This window comes from Embiotoca jacksoni, unplaced genomic scaffold (genome assembly GCF_022577435.1).
Source record: "Embiotoca jacksoni isolate LCO1_2020_lvr unplaced genomic scaffold, fEmbJac1.0.p SCAF_85, whole genome shotgun sequence".
In the NCBI taxonomy this organism is placed as follows: domain Eukaryota; kingdom Metazoa; phylum Chordata; class Actinopteri; family Embiotocidae; genus Embiotoca; species Embiotoca jacksoni.
In genome coordinates, this window is record NW_027185442.1 from 939466 (window position 1) to 959243 (window position 19778).

General features: G+C 43.2%; 1 protein-coding gene across 1 annotated transcript in view; it reads right to left on the reverse strand.

Annotated features, from left to right (window-relative positions):
• Positions 1-6761, reverse strand: part of jupa (junction plakoglobin a) — an 18677-nt gene extending 11916 nt beyond the window's left edge. The window contains 1 exon segment of the mRNA XM_069139712.1: positions 6615-6761. The gene's annotated coding sequence lies outside the window, so the exon portion shown is untranslated.
• Positions 6762-19778: the final 13017 nt, after the last annotated feature.

The following is a 19778-nucleotide window of genomic DNA, read 5'->3' on the forward strand; positions in this document are numbered from 1 at the left end:
TTTCACTGTACCCTATGCTCCATCATCATCATCATCACGCTGAACAGTTACACATTTCACACCTCCCCACTATCTTCATCTAATCTCATCTGTGGACCGACTTTAGGAGATCTTCTTCCCCCCCTTAAAAAAAAAAAACCTGCACAGTGAAACCAGGGACTGAGTTTCAGTGAGCTGGTGTGAAATTCCACATTAACATAGAATATTCAATCTGTCCCGTGTCTCATGCGTAAGATTGTGCTTTAAAATAAAAAAGTGTGTGATTTTACACTCATCCAAAACTAACCTCTTAACTCCCTCATAAATGATAAATTCCTGAAACTATGAGGACATGGCCACCGTGACAAATGATGAGTAACGCTGTTCTCAATAATGGGAAACACATTCAGTCTCCGCCCCCCCCCACAGGCATGTCGGGCAGGGAGTGTTTCCCCAGCAGCGATAGGCTTTCAGCAAGGGTGTGGCGGCACAAGTGTGTGTGTGTGTGTGTGTGTGTGTGTGTGTGTGTGTGTGTGTGTGTGTGTGTGTGTGTATGAGATGAATACACCTAAACGTCTGCAGGCGATCCAGCGTTTTTATTGCCCCTCAACATCCTCACAATAATTAAATACATTTTGCAGTTGCGAACTCAGAGCAGTAATGAAAAACATTCCAGCGGGGGCCTGATTTCGCCTCAGCTGGGCCTAAGCTGCTCTTTGTATCACAGCAGGGAATGAATCAGGTCGGGGGAAGAGGGCCCGGGGTGGGGGGTGTGGGGGCTGGAGTTTGAACTCTGGTCCAGACGTATTCAAAGGCCTCCGAACACACTTCACGGTGGTTGTATAGATTTGGTATTTAGCCACATGCCTGTTTGGCAGGGCAAGCGGTGTAAATAACATCTAAATAGAATCTGGCTGGGCTGTTAAAGTATTCAAACTTTCACAATAAGACTCACGTTTAAAAGGAACAGTTTGACGTTTCAGGAAATATGGTCATTTGAAGTTAGATGAGGCGAGATGCCGCTCACCGTCAGTTAAATTATGAAGCATAAACACTCGTTCTGTCAAAATATAACATTACCAGCACCTCTGATGCTTTTAAATGAACTCCCACTGGTGTTTGTTTAATTCATATGAAACTGAAGAGGAACAAAAAACAGGGAAATATTCCTGCTCATAACTCCCTGAAAAACTACAACCTGTCATTTCTACGCTACGCTAACTGTCCACCGGAAGCATCTCCATATTTATAGTAAAAGATATGAAAGTGGGAACCCATCCAAGAATATGAATATGAAATATGAATATGAATATGAATATGGGCGTTATGTCTTTGTTGAAGGAAGTTCACGCTCGTCTGGTGTGGTCTGAGATTTTCTAACAGACCTGCAGATGTGATGTTTAGGCTGACAAGCAAATAAAGAAGATTACGTGAGGGCACATCTGTGAAGCTTCCCACACCATCTGGACAGATAAACTATTTGACATATAGGCCGGCTACCCCCCCCCCCCCTCCCACCACCACCACCAGGCCCCTACATGCATGCACTCCTGTCACATATACGTCCCCTGACATGCAACCCACACTCCCCCAGAAGACTTCAACCCGCAGCCTGATCCTCCACCAGACATCTGACGTTAAGCTCTCTGCACTCCTTTCTCCACAGACTCGGGGTCCAGCTGTCCCGATGGGATGCAGCTTAACACGTCCTCCAACCCTCCTGGTCCCCCAAACCACGTGTCCCCTCCCCTCCCCACCCCCCCTTCCACCCAACACAACAGGAGCTGTAATGGTGGGCAGCGGCAGCTAACTGGATAGCTGTTTGCTAGAAATCAATACAGGAGGATGTGAAGCGGTGTGTAGCTAATGGATTTATTGTGGTGGGTGACAGGAAGTGGTGGTCACCATTATCTGACTCACCAACGCTGTCCGGTCAGAGAGGGGAAGTTTATCAGAAGTTATACTCTTCCTACGTGCTGGAGATTACCGGCTTGCACTCAGAAAATAAAAGACCTTGAAAGGCACATTTCTGAAAAGTACAAACTCTTTGAGAGAGCTTTTGTAAATTGACTGTAACAGGCAGCTGATTGAATCCAGACCGAGCCAACGTCACCGAACCGAACCGAGAGCCCCCAGAGAAGAAGCAGCAACTTTTTACTGCACTTGTGCAACACACAAAGTGAATTTGTACTAAATGTGGCAGATGAAGAACAGGACGCTGCTGCTCCTTTTGCCTGATCTGGAAACAGTCCCAGCATCACATTCAACCACTGCCAATGAATAAAATAAGCAGCAGAAATGCCTAATGGGCCCCTTGATTTGTCAGTTGATTCGCTGCAGCACTTTTAACGAGCTAAATTAGGCCAGCGGATGAAACACGGTGGCTCAAACCGCCGTATCATGTTTTGCTCCCCGCGGGACGTCACCGTGAATCAAAGGAAATACGAGCTGTCTCGGAGGAGGGTGCCTAAGTGGCAGGCCAGAATCAGATTACACAAAACTGATAAAGGAGGAGGGCATGAGTTAAAAAAAAAGAAAAAAAAAAAAGAGGGGGGGGGGGGGGGGGGGACGGACCCAGTGTGGCAATACATAAACACTCATTTACAACAAGGCCAGCACAGAAGCAAAGTTCACAAAACAGTCCTCCACAAATCAGATACTGAGGGAGGAGGCAGAAGTAAGAGAACAATGCATCATAAAGATTTGATTTGATTTTTCAAAATTTAAATATAAATTGACCCCCCGCCCCCCCTCCATGTTGTTTGCGCTACGTGAGGAAGGAAGAGGATGAACTGTGGCAGCACAGAGAGCGTCTGTGCTGCCGTGTTTGGGGTAGACAGGGAAAAGAGTAGCTGCATTGTCCCATTTGACTGCTGTCACCGTGAAAAGGAAACCGGCTCTCAAGTGTCTGAAGGCCACCAGAGAGGCCGACAGCACCAAGACGGATCCGTGTGTCCGCGGGCCAAATCTGGTGCAGCCGGCGCTCGCGGACCCGTTTTAAAGGCCTGACGGGGAGTTTCTTCTTGAACTTCCACTGCCACGCATCAGTGTGCGCCTGAGCACTGAAGGCGATGTGGACAGACGATTAATATTTCAGGGAGATTAGAGGCACGAGGGAGATGGTGGTGGTGGGGGGGGGGGTCCGAGAGGGACCCTAAAGAATACAGCAAGTTCCTCTGACAAGTTCAGGCTCATAGTTTGTTCATCTTTAAGCAAACTACCAAAATAAAAATACAAAAATCTAAATATTTGAAGCGTGAAGGCCAACATCATTAAAATGGAAGTCAGTCAGCTGTCAGCTGCTGTGGTCACAGGAGAACCTGTCAAAATGTCAACTTTAAAGGAACAAAAGAAGAAATGAAAAAGAAAGAATAACAGCTGGGACTCTCTAAAACGCCTCTTCTCTTTTTTTTATTTTCTCCTTCAGTTTATTCAGTGTTGTATAGAGGCGCCAGGGTTGCACAACGTCCGCCTCCCACGACAGCATGAAACCCTTCAAGAGCACGCAGCAAAGAAAACAGAAAAAAGCTGAAGCAGAGATAGTTTTTTTACCCCCAAACGTTCGGGTGAGGCGATGATGTTCTTCATGTTGCATATCTAACAAGTCGAGCTGGCCTGTTTCAACCACACCCTTGCTGTCCTCACGCTCCTCACTCTCCCATGGAAGTGTAATTAAAGGGGGGGAGGAGGGGAAGGAAAAACAGACACCGCATGAAGTGCGACTCAGCCAAATCATCCAACTGTGAAAACTTTGTCTTTTGAGTCACTGCTGGAATCTAGTTCACTCCCTCTTTGCCCAGATGCATCGTCAGTAATGAAAAAATGATTCATGGTATTGTATTCATGAAGAAAAACAGTCGGGATTCAGCTACTTCCAGCCGGCTGTGCAGCGACGAGCGGCTGTTTCGGGACAGAAACGACTTGAAACCAGCAACCTGGCAGACTTTTAAAAGTGCGAGAGTGACGGGAAGAAACAGCCATTAGGCCTTTGACATGTTAAGTAACGGGACATTTTTCTTGTCCTTGTGTGATCCAACCAAGAGAACTGCTGGAAGGTAAATAATTAACATGTCGGGTTCAGCTGGGCGATGGCAGCTTTCCTTGCTCAGCATTATCACCGCTGCACTCGGCCAGAAGATCCTGATTTTATGTTTCGTCTGTGACAGCAGAAATCTTTCGGTCAACTCTGCCAATTATTTAAACTCCCAAATGCTTCGCTGGACGTCTGACAATCTCCGGCTCTAATCTGTTCTTGCCTGGTTTACTGTTATAGGTTAAAGCTGAACTAAATCCCCTGTCAGATCCATTTTAAGATGAATTAAGGACTGAGATGATAATAATAATGAAGGAGGTGCTGGTGAATAAATTAAACACAGCACTGTGTGATGAAGCCCCCTGGAAGTTAACCCCCCGCAGAGATTCAGATGTTGTCACACCACTTCATTTTTTACTTCAACCACAAAGACTTCTGTCGGAGCCGAGGGGAAACTTCATCTGTCGGCGGCCTCCTCTCCACGTCGCCATGGGAACGCCGCAACACAAAGGCAGGGTGATACGCAAACACCGAGCGGGTCACATGACGTGTGCACCGGCCGGCTGCAACTGAGCCCCCGGAATGTCCTCAGTCAGGCACCTCTGGACAGAGGCGGGGGGGGGGGGTGGGGGGGGGATATGTGCCATACAGTAATCTCCTTTAAAAAGTGTAGACCTAATTTATACACTGAAGGATCTCCTGGCCTCTTGCTCGCTAATGTAGGACGAGTGTCAGGGAAATTAAGCTGGGGGGGGGGGGGGGGGGGGGGATTATCACAGTGAGCACCACAGCTGTAGATGCAAAATCTACAGTAAGTCACCCCCACCCTGCTGTCCCACCACCCCCACCACCCACTTCCCCGAGGCCAGACAGAAGCAGCTTTTCCAACCACGGATCTGTCTGCTGCTGCAGCGAGGCCCGACCGGCCCGCACGGTACCGGCCCGCACGGTACCGGCCCACACCGACCCCCCCGGACACACATCTACCAACCTCAGCCGGTCCAGAGCCGGCCTCGCTGTAACCCGGCAGAGCGTTCAGACACTGAGAACAAGAGGTGACGTGATTTAACGTTTCACGGAGACGCTCGCTTCAACTTCCAACTCCATGTTAAACTAAAACTTCAGAAGATGTTCAAGTTGGCAGACGAGGAATCTGCAAATAACTTAATCACATACAAAATAAACAAATAAGAGCAAAGTGATTTTATGTGGATTTACTCAGAAAATCAAAATAAGAGGAATTTACAGCTGCGGTCTGCAGAATTAGTGACATCACACACCTGGAGATGTCATGGGGGGGGGGGGGGGGATTAACATACTGTCATCATACATTACAGACCTGACCCCCCCCCCCCCCCCCCCCCCCATGTTACCTCACTCTATCATATAAAGATGTTAAATAAATTTAGGGATGCAACAAAAGATTATTTGCATGATGATAATTCGTCTACACGACTGGTAGATAGATTATTGATCTGTAAGGTTAGTTGATAGATATTGGTAGATAGTTTATTAATCTGTAAGGTTAGTTGATATGATATTGGTTAGATAGATTATTGATCTGTAAGGTTAGCGATAGATATTGGTAGTTAGATTATTGATCTGTAAGGTTAGCTGATAGATATTGGTAGATTGATTATTGATCTGTAAGTTAGTTGATAGATATTGGGTAGATAGATTATTGATCTGTAAGATTAGTTGATAGATATTGGTAGATAGATTATTGATCTGTAAAATGATTAGTAATTGAGTCTAGTTTCCAGGAAGTGGGTGATGTATTGAAATGGCTTGTTTTGTCCAACCAACAGTCCAAAACAAAAATAGATTCAATATGATTATTGAAAGCAAAGTAAACCATCAAGAATCCAACTTTTAAAGAGAGAAAAGTCTTCATTAGATTTAAACTAATTCTTGATTATTTTCTGTTGATCGACTGGTCGATTAGAAATTAGCTGGAACAACGTGTTGTTCTTTCTTTTATCTCTGTAGTCCATAAAAATCTAATCTGTGACTTTTATCATTGTGATTTAAATCCTGTAACTTTCTTTCTTTTCTTTCTTTCTTTCTTTCTTTCTTTCTTTCTTTCTTTCGTTCTTTCTCCTCCCACCTGCCTCTCGACACACAACTACAAGCGCACAACAAACTCGGACACTACTAGTGACCCAGAGGGCTTCTATTGACAAATGACGTCAGGACGGGTGATCGGTGATCGATACGGAGGCTAAACGTCGTCCTGGTTTGTCACTAAGAGCTCCGGGACACGTCGGACAGCGACAGAAACTTATTTAAAGCCAGTAAACTTGTGCTGGCTGCGGATCTGTGGCTGTGCTCCGTAACAACAGGCGGTATCGTGGTCAGTGGGAGGCATGCGGAAATGAAATTTCAAATACAAAGCTCAATCTGCACCCACAGCAAAAGATGAAAAACATACACAAAATATTCCTGCACACGAACGCTTTTTACAGCTATTAAGAAAGAATATATATAAATATATATATATATAATAGTAATATAAACTATTACGCAAAAAACCAAAACATAATTCAGAGTCTCTGAGCAAGTTTACGAGCATTAGAAACTGTCGGAAAAGGTACAATCCTACCTGTCGAAGCACACCGAGGCTTTTTTTTTGGATAATTCCAGGTCAGGGAGTTTTTTCTTCCTCGGTCCGGGACACTTCTCGGTATTCCTCCTCTCCTTCTTTCCTTCTCTCCTTCTCTCCACTCTCGCCCTGCTTGCTGCTGGCCGACAGTCCTCTGAACAAAAAATAGGAGTAAAAGGAGCGTCACCTCAGAGCAGGCTCCGCCCACCTCCCCGACCCCACCCTGCACAGATCTGCACACGACGGTTCATTGTTAGGAACTCTAGTCAATACAGAGCAACAGAATAATGGAGTTGGGTTCTTTGGAAAGCAGCGTCTCTTATTTTAATATTATATAGTGCATTTTAAAGATTTATTCCGCCATCTCGGTGAATATATCACCATTTACCGTGAACATGTGTGTGATAAAAAAAAAAAAAAATCCATTTCTAGATCTTCTACAGCAGATACAACAACAGGTGTAAAGTCTCTAAAAAAATGATGTTACTGTTTTAATTCGTCTTTTTTCACGACGACTCCGCGTGCCAGCAACCGCTCGGTGCACCTGTATGACGACCGACCACACCTTGATTACTGAGCGAAACCAGACCACGAGGTGACTCACTCCACCGGGAAGTGGCACCGACGCACGCAAATCCACCGAGAAACATATGATCGATTATCTGTGTTTGTGTCATCAGTGTTTCTGTTTAGTTTTTGTTTTTTGTGAGAAAAAAAATTCTCAGCATAAATTTTAAGTGGGTGGAGAAAGAGAGAGAGAAAGAGGAGTGTCTTTGTGTGTGTGTTGTGTGCGTCTTTGTGTGTGTGTGTCTTTGTGTGTGTGTTGTGTGTGTGTGTGTGTGTTGTGTGTGTCTTTGTGTGTGTGTTGTGTGTGTCTTTGTGTGTCTTGCTACAGTATTAGAATTTTAGTGAAAAGGTTTGTGAAATCAACAAAACCTTAAGGCTGAAACTATAATTAGTCTATTTAAAAATAAAACCCGTATCTATTGCTTATTGTTGCCTATAAAAGGGTCAAAATGCTGCAAAATTAGATTTCCTTTAACCCCATTTATTGAGAATATTTGTTAGATCTAAAACCTTTTACCAAAACATAGTTTGACTTTTATATCTGTTTTCATGGGAAGCACTGCACGTAATTGTCTTGCTGTTAAGACTTGGAGCTATATTTCTTGGATGAAAGATGCACATCAAATAAAGTATATTAATATTATTATTTGATCAAACACAAGCATCATTTGAGATGCTAGAATTAGTGAATTTGAGTCATTTTAGCTTTAAAACTGCATTTAAAAATACAACAGATTTTCTGTTGATCGTCAAATCGATGAATCGAATAATCGGTGCAGTTCCAGTAACCAGAACTCACATTTACTGCGGCCAACTTGCAAGTTTTAAAGAATTTGTTGACACACCCAAAACTTTCTCTTGTTGTGTCCCTTCAGCCAATTGAAAGAGTTTATACATCGATCTAAGGAAGTCAAAACTTGGATTGAAAACATAAATTCAGAGAGATCCCTCAATCAGGGCTAAATTATTATTTTTTAAATTACAATGTCTTCATTGCCAGTTTATTTCTGGGACACAGACTGGAAAAAACAACAGTAACATTTAAAAACAGAAACTTCATGACAGAATGATTATAAATCCTACAGATTGTAAACACAGCGTGCTCCTTCAGCTCCTTCAGCTCCTTCAGCCGGTCCGGAGGATGGACTCAGATGGGTCGGGCTGGATGCTGCGTCCTGCCTCGGGGTGAGTCGTCACGGCTCCATTGTGACAATCATCATCTGGGCCTCTGACAATGAAAGCGACGTCGGCGGAGGGGGACGAGGCGTGCTGCTAATATAGGCCACTGCATTGGTCCCAGTGAATGTGTGGACTGACGAGCCTCTCTTTAAAAGCAGCTCCGGGCCCATTTGACACTGTTGGGTTTTCATGTGTTGCTTCAGGGCCTCGATGGTTATTAGACTGTTCACTGAATGGAACAGCGCCTTCATGCTGCCCAACCTCACCATCTGATCTCCTGTCAAAACGGACACTTTTCCCTTGTATGCTGCACGTCTTTGACTTCAGCTGTCTCAGATATCCCTCCAGTGGACACGGGGGCTGCAGGGACATGAATGCTGCCATTGTTTTTTAACACAGCGGCCTCTTTATTTTTGAAAATTAGCCAGGAATTAAAAGAGTGGGATTCATGTGGGACTGCAGCTCATGCTGACTCCACCAAAACACCTCTCTGTTTAGTTTTAGCTTCTGATTAAATAACTTTTTATATAATTGAAGAGGTTTCATGCCGCCACTTATCGAGCTCACGTCTGTCTGTTTAACATATAACAAACACACAGTGTCCTCCACAATGTCAGATACATTTACAAATACATTTTCTGTGCTTCCTGTATGACATGGGGTCAAAAAAGATGTCTGCACTGATGTCTAGTTGTCTTGACTCCCATCTAACCCCCCCCCAATAAACAGACGATGAATCTGCCTCCACAGCCGAGCGTGTCTTTCATTCCAAGGACACGACACGCTGATATGATGTCTCCGCTCCACAATACTGGTCTGTTTCACTCTCTCTGGTCTACGCCGCCTCGCTCCCCACAGGAAATGGCCCCATTGTCCTTGGGAGAGGAAGTGGCCTGGAGCAGACCACTCGCTCACTGGGTTGATGGAGACTGTGGTAAATTATTAATCATCACTGACAAATGGAAGATGCACGTCCAGCGTACAGCGCTGTCTGTCCACTCAGGAATGCTGTGGAACAATGGACAGTAGAGGTGCAGCCGGCCACCTGCTGCAGGAGAGACGCTGCGCTGTAGAAACAGCTTCCAGCAGCTGCAACACGACACCTACAAAGACTTTATGAGGCAAGAAAAAAAAAGGGCAAAAAGTCTTGTTTTTAATTCTCCACATAAAACCTGGAAAAAGAAAAAGAAAAAAAGAGCTCGCTGGTTAGTTTTTGACCTCAGAACAACCTTTGACCAAACAGTCTTCCTTCGACCTTCACTTACTCATTTGCTGTGAAGCTTTGGACTATATCACATGGTCTTCACTGTGTTTGCTCACTTTTTGGGGGAAATACAGGCACTTTCTATTTTTGTAGGTGTTTTGGGGACTTCTTTTTCATGTTGGCTCAGAAGTTGAGCTGACAAAACAATCCCCACTCAAGGTCAACTTGCTTGTTCTGGAGCTTTGGAGCAGAAGAAAGTCTTGTTGTTTTGTCAGCTGCAGACATTTAATCCAGTGGAACGTAAAGCTTTAGTTACTCTGACAAATCTATCGGCTCAATCCGAAATGATTTTAATCTAAACTGTCTTATATGAGCAAACGTCAACATAACCTTTGAAGTGGAAGATCATGTTGACTAAAAGCTCATTCTGTGTTTTACCACTAGAGGGAGACAGAGACTCACACAAGCAGTTGACACTCAGAGAGGCCTGAGGCATCTGTTCTGTGGTCACATCTTTTCGGTGTTGGCTCTTGGGGTTAAAATAGCTCAGCATTTGCTCCAGTCACATGTGGGAGTTCTTTCTAGTTTGGGAGGATCCAGATAAAGTCAGAGAAGCAGCTAAAATTAACAGCTCCTGCAGATGTTCTTTTCATGGAACACAAAGCCACCAGAGAAAAGCGTGCTGAGGTTGCTGTTGGTGATGGAAGAGAGAGATGTGAGGAAATCCTCCAAACATCCCAGTTTTATTGAATACGTTAAATGTATATTTATTTATGACCGGAGCAGCGTTTGCCATGTACATCGACTTGTAATCTTTAGGCTGAAAGTTTCTGTCACACACTGCAGGCTCGATCAGTTTCAGATAGGCCAACCAAAAATATCCACCGGGTGTGATGTGATTTCTCTAGCTTGAAATACTTTGGATGTGACCAGTTGCTGTCGAGTCCGTGTGCCCATGTTACCCTCTTATATACTACATGCAACACAATGATCCATTATGTGTGGAGAGGCATGGTGTCATGGTGTTCCTGCAGGTGTGAATCGAAATGTAAATACTACAACAGTCATTTTCAAGTGGACTCATGTCTGAGAGGTTCGGGTTTCAACTTTTATAAGAACAGCCAGTAATGGAAGAAGTTTTGAGATGTAAAAATACTCCATCATGAGTAAAAATTGTGCATGAAAAATCTAAAAGTAGCCAACAAAAGTATAAGCAGCAAAACATAGTTCAAGTATCGAGGTAAGAGAACTGGTTTTGATTCCTCTCTGACATTTAATCATAGATGACATCACAGTTGTATTGATCCTGAAGTGTTTATGCTGCTGTTGTAGCTGCTGCAGGTGGAGCTAGTTTGAACTACTTTATCCAGTTCTATATCACAGCTGATAAATCTGAAGGGTCATCAGATGATTACTGAGATAGAAAAAAAGTATGTTCTAAAAAAAAAAAAAAAAAAAAATCTGTTTCAGTTTTTGGACTCTAATGTTGGAATTTTGCTGAGATTTATTGATTATTTATTGATCAATTATTGAAATAAAACCATGTGAGAAGTTCACTGAGCTGCTGACAAGTCTCTGACCCCAACTAAAGGCTACAGCTTGTACAGTTGTAGGATGTCACTAAAAAGTTGTTTTAATCTTTAAAGATGTACTTTATTGTTCAACTATCCTTTGTGTTCAAATCTTCATCTTAAAATTAACCAAAACTCTCAAATAAAAGCAGTGGAGTGGAAGTATTACGTAAACATGTGTACAATACTTAAATCAAAGTACTGAGTTACTCTCCACCGCCGACAACAATACAGAACTTGATCATAGATGGTTTCATCTCAGACAATCTCTGCTGTTTATGATGAGAGAAAAGAAAACGCGCATTTCATTGAGAAACTACATCTCCCATGATGCTCTGCGGGCAGGATGCCCAAACAGAGCGCAGCCGACCAGCTGTTGTGTGACAGCTGAGCTCCGGGTTTCTGCTGAGAGGAAACTTCAGCCTGACTACGAGTGAAAGGAACATGTAAGTGGAACATTTTCTGCTTCCTTCACGCTTCTTTCTTCTTCGTGTCGCTTCGCTGTTTGTTTCTGAACCGTCCAAACTTACCGGAGGGGACGTTTCCATAAAGCTGCCGGCGGGCGGGACGAGTCCTCCCGGTGGAGGTGTTCATGTTTGACAACATCCAACATGTTCCTCAAACACTTTGATTAGTATTTTAACTTCAGTCACACGTAAAGGAAACTGCTCGATATTTGGTATTAACGTCAATATTATTTATTATTTAGATTAATAATCGTAGTTTGAACTGATTGGATTTTAGCTGCTTTCAGTGAAAACATCATTTCATCTCTGACGAAAACACTTGTGAGTGTTGAGGTGTATTTACAGTAACAACAGCCTGTGATCACCTGGTAGTTTGACTGAGACGCACGCGAGCTGCAAACACCTGGTGGACACCTGGTGGACGGACACACATCTGGTGGACGGACACGGACACCTGGTGGACGTGGACGGACACCTGGCTGAACTGTGTTCAACAGGCTTGACTGACATGTGATTTACAGGCTGAATGGAAAACACTAAGTCCAGGTGGTTTATGAAGGAAGAAGCATGTAAACACAGACAAGCAGAAATAATCATTATGTCAGTCTGTCCTTCTTTATGCTCTTTGTGTTGTTTGTTTTTATCTCGTAACCGTCACACAACTTTTCCCTCTTAGTACACGAACCAAGATGTACTTTTGAAAGAACACCGTTAAAATGAGTGACTGCAAAACAGTTTTAAACATTTGACATCAACCTCAGTTAGTTTTCTCTTATGTGTAATCTTTTTGTTTTAAGTTTTGACCTCAGTCATACTTTTCCTGGAGTATCTGTTTTTATTTATTTAATGGGACACTCGGTGTCGTTCTTCGGCGATGACCTATTTCTGCTGCCCTGCTCTTTTTCTCCAGGGACTGAAAAGTTGTTGCTTGTTAATAGTTTTTAAACTGTTGGCCAATTACCACACTTACAGTAAGAAGTTCTTGTAATTTCTTGGCAGGGATCAGAAATAGCTGCTCAGAGGATTCAGCTCAAGGAGGTCAACAAAGTGCTGGAATTTAAGCTCCTTACTTTTTTGAACAAGATCTTGTGTGATGTAATTGCATATTTTTGCTGTTTCCTATGATGTCATGACTGTGGCAGCCTTTCTGCTGTTTCAGAGGAAGTGGAAGATCTTAATGAAACTTCAGAGCCCATTCTTGGTAAACATTGTGATGATGCAGCTGAGACGTGACGACAGATGGTTGTTCTGCAGCTCTGTGATTAAATGTGTCTCCGGGGTTCTTGTGTTGTTTGGTGTGGTTTTGTTGCCAGTATTACGTCTTCTGTGAGCTGCATGTTAAACTATAACTGTCCAACCCGCTGCTGTCGTCCTGTAAGCAAACATTTGTTTTCTTCTTGGATGTCGTCCAGAAGCAGCGTCAAAATAAATCATTTCCAACAAGCAAGACAAATTCACAAGTTCAGAAGACCACAGTCGTCACTTGTAGGAATTTTAATGTTATATTCAAGCAAAAGAAACATCCATAAATCATTTATTAGACATTTAGAGGATAAGATGCTGATAAGATTGATTTGTTTGTTAAATAGTGTGCAGCAGGTCTGTTTTATACAACCAGTAATTCGTCACTGATCACGTCTGTAAATCAGCGACAGGCCGAGCTTGGCTTCGTTGTCGTGATAAAGGTTGAACTGGATGGGTGGATGTAGTTTCAGATCAGAACCGGGACCTTGGTGTCCCATTGGACCTCCTGGATCACCGGGACCTCCTGGATCACCGGGACCTCCTGGATCACCGGGACCTTAGTGTCCCGTTGGACCTCCTGGATCACCGGGACCTTAGTGTCCCGTTGGACCTCCTGGATCACCGGGACCTCCTGGATCACCGGGACCTCCTGGATCACCGGGACCTTAGTGTCCCGTTGGACCTCCTGGATCACCGGGACCTTAACATTCACACTTCTTCTGTTGCTTCTGTCCTGTTTGGTCATTTTGTGTGTCAGCATGGTAAAACAGCACAACTCCTCTTAGGACGTAGGTCCCCCCCCCCCCCCCCTCCTCCCACACACACACACACACCCTCTATAGCCCCGCCTCCGCCCGGCCTCACTGCTGCTCTCCCTTTCTGACAGGACACACTCCTCCCGGGACAGAAGCCGGCCGGTGAAGCAGCACTAGCAGCAGAGAGCGTTTCCTTTGATGAGGAGACTTTAGAAGAGGAAGAACTGATCCAACCCAGAACATCGATGCTCAGACAACGACTGCAGCAGCACAGTGAGTCCGTTTCACACTTTTCTGAACAGGATTATGGACCCTGAGCTCGTCCAGTGTTATTAGCATTTTTAGCATGCTGCTTGTTTCCTGTGCTGCTGCTGTATTCAGTCTCATCTCTTTAGTTTTAAAGCAGTTTCTGTTTCTGCACTCCTCAAACTTCTCATGTCAACATGACCGAAGTGAATAAAAGGATGTTTGTCAGCTTAATTCTGCCTTAAAGAGGAAAGAATTTGCAAAGTCGTTTGTTATTTAAGTCTGTTGATGCTTTTATAGTTGAATCAGTCACAGTAATTCTTTAATTCTGCTGAATGAAGCATTTTGTTTTCTGTCAGATATGACGGTGTGTTGGTGACCTCCTTCTTCTCTGTCTGTTGCTTTGTGTTCAACTGTTTCTGGTGGTGCAAACGTTGGCATGAACATATGGACTCACGCAAGGGACTGGATCTTAAAACGGTATCCTGCTTTAACTTAATTGGAGTTATAGTTAAGTGTAGAAAAACAGACGTGTTATTAGATGCGTCACATTTTCCCATCAAAGGATGTTGAAAGTTGAGAAGAGTCCTAAAATATGTGCAGAAATCTGTTTGTTGAGTGACTCGGATACACTTTGTTTTCTAAAGTAACACAATGGATGAAACACAGCTTAACAAATTTAATCTGCTGGTTTTGCTCTGTTACACAATCAGAGGCTTTTTCTTCAAAGTTTGGCACCACATCAACTCTGGCTGGAGACCTCTGAAACTTTTCAGCACAGGTCAAAAAACAGTGAAAAGACAACCTGCTACTGTTGTTCAAAGACAACAAGATGTAATGTAACACATTCAAATGAATTGAAGTGGATTATGAAAAGGGGTTTATGGTCTACAGTTTTATTCTGCCACTCTTTAGAGCCTAAATCCTGCTCACGGTCTGATGGAGGACTTTGGATCGTACTGATGATAATTTACAGTCTGAGTCAATTATTTGGATTTCTCGGTGGAGTTTCTGTTTTAAAGGTCACAGTAGTCAGAAACTTTCACTTTGAATCAGACAAGTTGTTTTTTTCTGCCAAAGATCCTCGAGGTGATTGAGTGGAATCAGTGTCTGATGGTCTGAACACAGATCCTGAGAGTCTCTGCAGCTCCTTGAGCAGCTTTAATGGACCACTTGTTGAACAGAGCAGATTCCTCTGTAGAAAGTGACTGATTGGTATTTGGGTTTTTCGGGGACTCTCCGTCCAGAATAGCTCTCCCAGTTGTCAGGGTGACATTCTTGTTCACGGTAAAGTTATTTCCCGCGCTCTTTTTTCCCGTGTTATTTCTATTTCAACTCTGTGTCCAAACTAACTAGCTGTTCAGCTGTTATTTGTGATGATCATGTGATGTGAAACACTTTATTGTTACCGCTTTAAAAATGAACTGGACAGAAAGATTCAATAATTCCAGGTTTTTATCGAAGCCGTTTCAGCTGTTTCAAACTCTCTTTAATGCTAAAAACGTAAATATGGTTTTGTATTTTGAGTTTTTTATGATAGAGGCTTTGTGTTTTCATTGTGCTGATGCTTTTAAATAAATATGTTATTCATAGTGATGCTGATATCATTTTACGACATATCTGTGTTGCATGAAATAGATCCTTGACTGGGTGATGAGCTGACACCAACTCTCCTATGAAAAATGACAATATGCAAAGTAAACATGGGTTGTTACTGGTTAACCAAACACTTCTTCTAATTCAGTTCCTTGGTGGAGTCCGCTGGTTCAGAGCAACTGTCATTTCCAACAATGAGGACATGATGTCATTTATAGGATTACGACTTTCAGACTGACACAATTACTTCTGAGCAGAAGGTTTTTGTGGAGCTCACGTGCCTCAAGAATATGCATAATTATTATAGTTATAAAGTATGTATGATGAGCACCACTAAAACATAATGTTTTATTCATTTATATAGTTTGCAAGTTTTAGTAATTCAGCATTTTTCCCTTTTTTTTTGACCTCCCTATTAATTCTTTCTTAATTGTGTCAGCGGTCTTTAAATTGAAATAGAATAAAGGATAAATGGGATCTTCCAGTTTTGTGAGCGTGAAAGATGTCGTCACCTCAGTAGCAGAATATTGCTCTGGTTGGCAATGAGGACGTGCTGTGTTTCTTGTCAAACATCATATTACAGTTTGATTGGGCCATAAATGTCTTTATGATGTGTGTGAGCAGGTTGCTGGTTTTGTGAATCCCTCGTGGACTTAATGGTGTTTTTCCGATCGTGAGCGGACGCACGTCCACGGATCTCTGGACCGTAACGTGCTGGAGACGTTCTGATGGCTCATCTTATCCTCTCGGATGATAAAGTTCATTTAATACAGCCTGCTGTTTGGATCTCTGCATATTAACAGATAGCTGATGTCAGGATGATGTATTCAGAGGAAGAGTTGGAGCTTTGGAGGACTTTGACTGTTTGTTTTTAACACAGATGTTTCAGAAGAAAACAAAGCAGAACATTTCAAAGCATTTTCTGTGATGACACCTCATCATTAAATGGCTGCAATCATCCAGACCGTGTGTGATTTGTTCTGCTGTGTCTTAAAGGCCTCGATCATTGTGGTGCATGTTGGAGGCAAGTAGGTTTATTTGCAGTCGGTGGGATTTAAAGCACTTGAAGCTCATACTATTACTGTTATTGTTACTGTTACAGATGTTTTTCTAGATTATGATGGAAGTTAAAAAAAAAAAAAATCTGTTTTACTTTCCTTTGTTAGATCCTCTAATCTATTTATAACCCTGGACAACAGCTGCTGACTGCCTTGTAGCTTATGTGCGCTAGCAACTACTTCCTCTTCTAGTTTCAGCGAGAACACCATGTTTTCACTTTACTTTTTATTCCTTTCAACCAAATTTGTTCAGTTTTTATTTCCCTGTTAACTCTATGCAAAGTGCAGTCAACAGAACAAACAGCACCACCTGTCCAGCTTCCACTTATTGTGCAATTAGAGATATGAAGGTAGTTGGAGGGTTGAAGTTCCAATCAACTGGGAGAACTTGACACAGTTTTGATCCCACACTGACTTTATGACTTTGGGATCAGGTCTCATACAATCTGTTGGAGGACTCCTTCTCCTTCTTGTCACGTAATATTTATGCGTAGATAACAGTAGATAAGTTGAATTTACTGGCAGTTTTTCCTGTTTAATGATCAGATATAAGTTCAGAGTCGTAGATCCGTTCTGCTTTCAACTACCGGAGAGGAAAAAAAAAAGCTGCTGATCGGGTGAATAGGAAATGTTGACAGTCATTGTCTTTTTTACTCTCCTGAGGTCCTTGTCTGAAATGCAGCCGTCCTTGAAGTCCTGTTCATGCAGGCCCCCCCACCCCTCCTCCTCCCTCCCCCATGTGTGCTGCGGTTCACGTCCACACCCTCCTGGAAGGGCATTGTTTGCTCAGAGGACCCACGTCGAGCTTTTCAAACACCCGTTGCCTCTGTGGAGTTCAGCTCCAGGCTGGATTTTCTGCTTGTGTTACACTATTTCAGCTCAGACGTGATTTTGAAGCCAATCGCATGAAGCACCAGCCTTTGTGTTTATAGTCCATGTGATAGATTTATTCTACCTTCATGAGACGAAGTGTCTCACCCACCCTGGTTATGTGGACACTTCCAGAAACCCCTGATGGCATTTTAAGTCGGTTCTTGTCCAGTTGCTCGTGTTGCTGTTTGAGAGTTTGCGGCACTAATCTCCTCTGCAGCTCCGTTACGTCCCGGTCGGGTGATGTCCTCGCTGATTACGGAGCTGACCTACGTTTTTTCATTTTTTTATTCCCCTCTGGCATCTTGCCTAGACTATTAAAAAGATGGTAGTACAAAGGACAGGGCGCTTGCTAATAACCATGTCCTCTAGTGTCACCCCTAAGTGTCTGACAGGGTCTCGCCTGGCTGCATGGTTAACTAACCGATGGTGGCTTTCTGCAACTGCTAAATTGGAGCTGACGTTGTGTAAATGTGAAGTTTCACCCGTTTGTTTCCCCCATTAGTGCATTTCAAAATGTTTTTACGTGCACATGAAATTAGGATATTTGAACTCCATAGTGTCTGTTAGGTCGGTGTCATTCTGTTATGGACACGTGGAAGTGAGAGCCGGTTCTCTGCACACTCCATAGATTTACTGCCAGAAAGGGTCTGAAGGGTCTGAATATGAAAGCTGAAGTCATGTGACTCCTCTGACATCTCCAAGAGAGAGAGGATGGATGGGGAGGTGTTGGCAGCAAATGAAGACACTCAGCTGATTGGATGTACTGTGCAGCGGAGACCAACGCGGACGAGGGGAAACGCACCCTCGGTGGGAGAGGGTGGGGGTGTGTGTGTGTGTGTGTGTGGGGGGGGGGGGTGATACTGATACTGATGCTGGTGTGTTTGATGTCGGATGTGGACGCAGCAGCTGTCTTCAGCTGTGTCCTACAGTGTGTGTGTGCCTGCATTGTGCTGGCGGTGATATGCCGGTAGCTGTTGCTTTAACTGGGCCAAACCTTTTGTCCTCTGGGCTGCATGTTTTATTGACTGCAATAACTGGGCCAAGGTATCAAGTGTCCTTTTGTTAGTAGCCTGGGTGAAACAGCACTTCAATTAATGAGAGAGGAATTATTTGACCAATAATACACAGACATATAGATAAAGATTTACTATGCGAGAACATTTTCAGTATCTGTAAAAAACTAAAAGTCTGCATGTACAATATAAAATCTTGAGGAGTCTCCACAGACGGCATGAAGTCGAACTGATGCTCCAACAAACAGGACCAGTGAGGCAGGATGTGGAAAGATGAGATGATACTGTTTTAATATTTTACTGTAATGCTGGAAATAATGTTTTGACATAAAGCAGGTCTCCAACAGAGTGAACTCTGACCTCTTTAAAAGCACTCTGATATAGACGTGCTTTATGTTGTGAGATCTCACAGAACAGAAGAGCAGATCTTGACTGTCATATTTTAACCGATAATGTTTCTGTGTAATTTACACCATCACCATGTTTATATGCCTGCGATGTCATGTTGAGGAACCGGATCTGTTTGTTGCTTCAGGCGGTGGTAACTCCATCTCTGTGACCCCATAACACTGACCAAGGCCAGGTCCTGCTTTGTCTGGAGTGAAATACTCTTTAATCAGAGAAAAGGTTTGTTGTTGGGAGACTTCACATCTTTTGAAAAATACATGAGAGTCACTTACATAGAAAGTTTGTTATCAAGGCTGCAGTTTCTAATACATCTGATTGTTTATTTTCATTATGTCATGAGACCTGAGGGTATTTATGAAAATAAAATGTTTTTTTTTTTTTTAATGAAAATATTTATCTTACAATTTAACATGATGAACTGAACGTGCAGATTTTTTAGTTTTTTTTTACAGAAACTAAAAATGTTCTCACCTTGTAAAAACAAAAGCTCACTGGAGTTGCTGCTTTTTATTATAATGATGTCATGCTTGTCTTCTTGAGTTTGATCACAGGAACATAGTATGTTATAATAAGGCTGTACAAATAATTCAAAACACAAACTATCTTAATTTGTGCACACATGTGCTAGTGTATATAAAATTGCACTATAGAGCAAAATAATTGTGATATTAGTATCTTGCAGCTGAATTGTAATGAAAACATTTTTGCACATTGCATTCCTGAAACATTATAATGCTTCTACTCTCTCTTCTTTTCTTCCCTCTCTTTCTCTTTGTGTTTTCCTCCCTGTAGTCCCTCCCTTCAGAGCCAGCCAGAGACCGATGCCCTGGACGCCTGTGTTTTCTCCCTGAGCCACCAGGGGGCGTTCGTCTCGCTGTAGGACACCCAGCTCTGAGTCGGCCTTCACCCTGAACCCTCCAGACCCAGTCAAGCTGTCCCATCCTGTCTTCCCTCTTTCATCTTCTCCTCGAGCTTCTCTTTC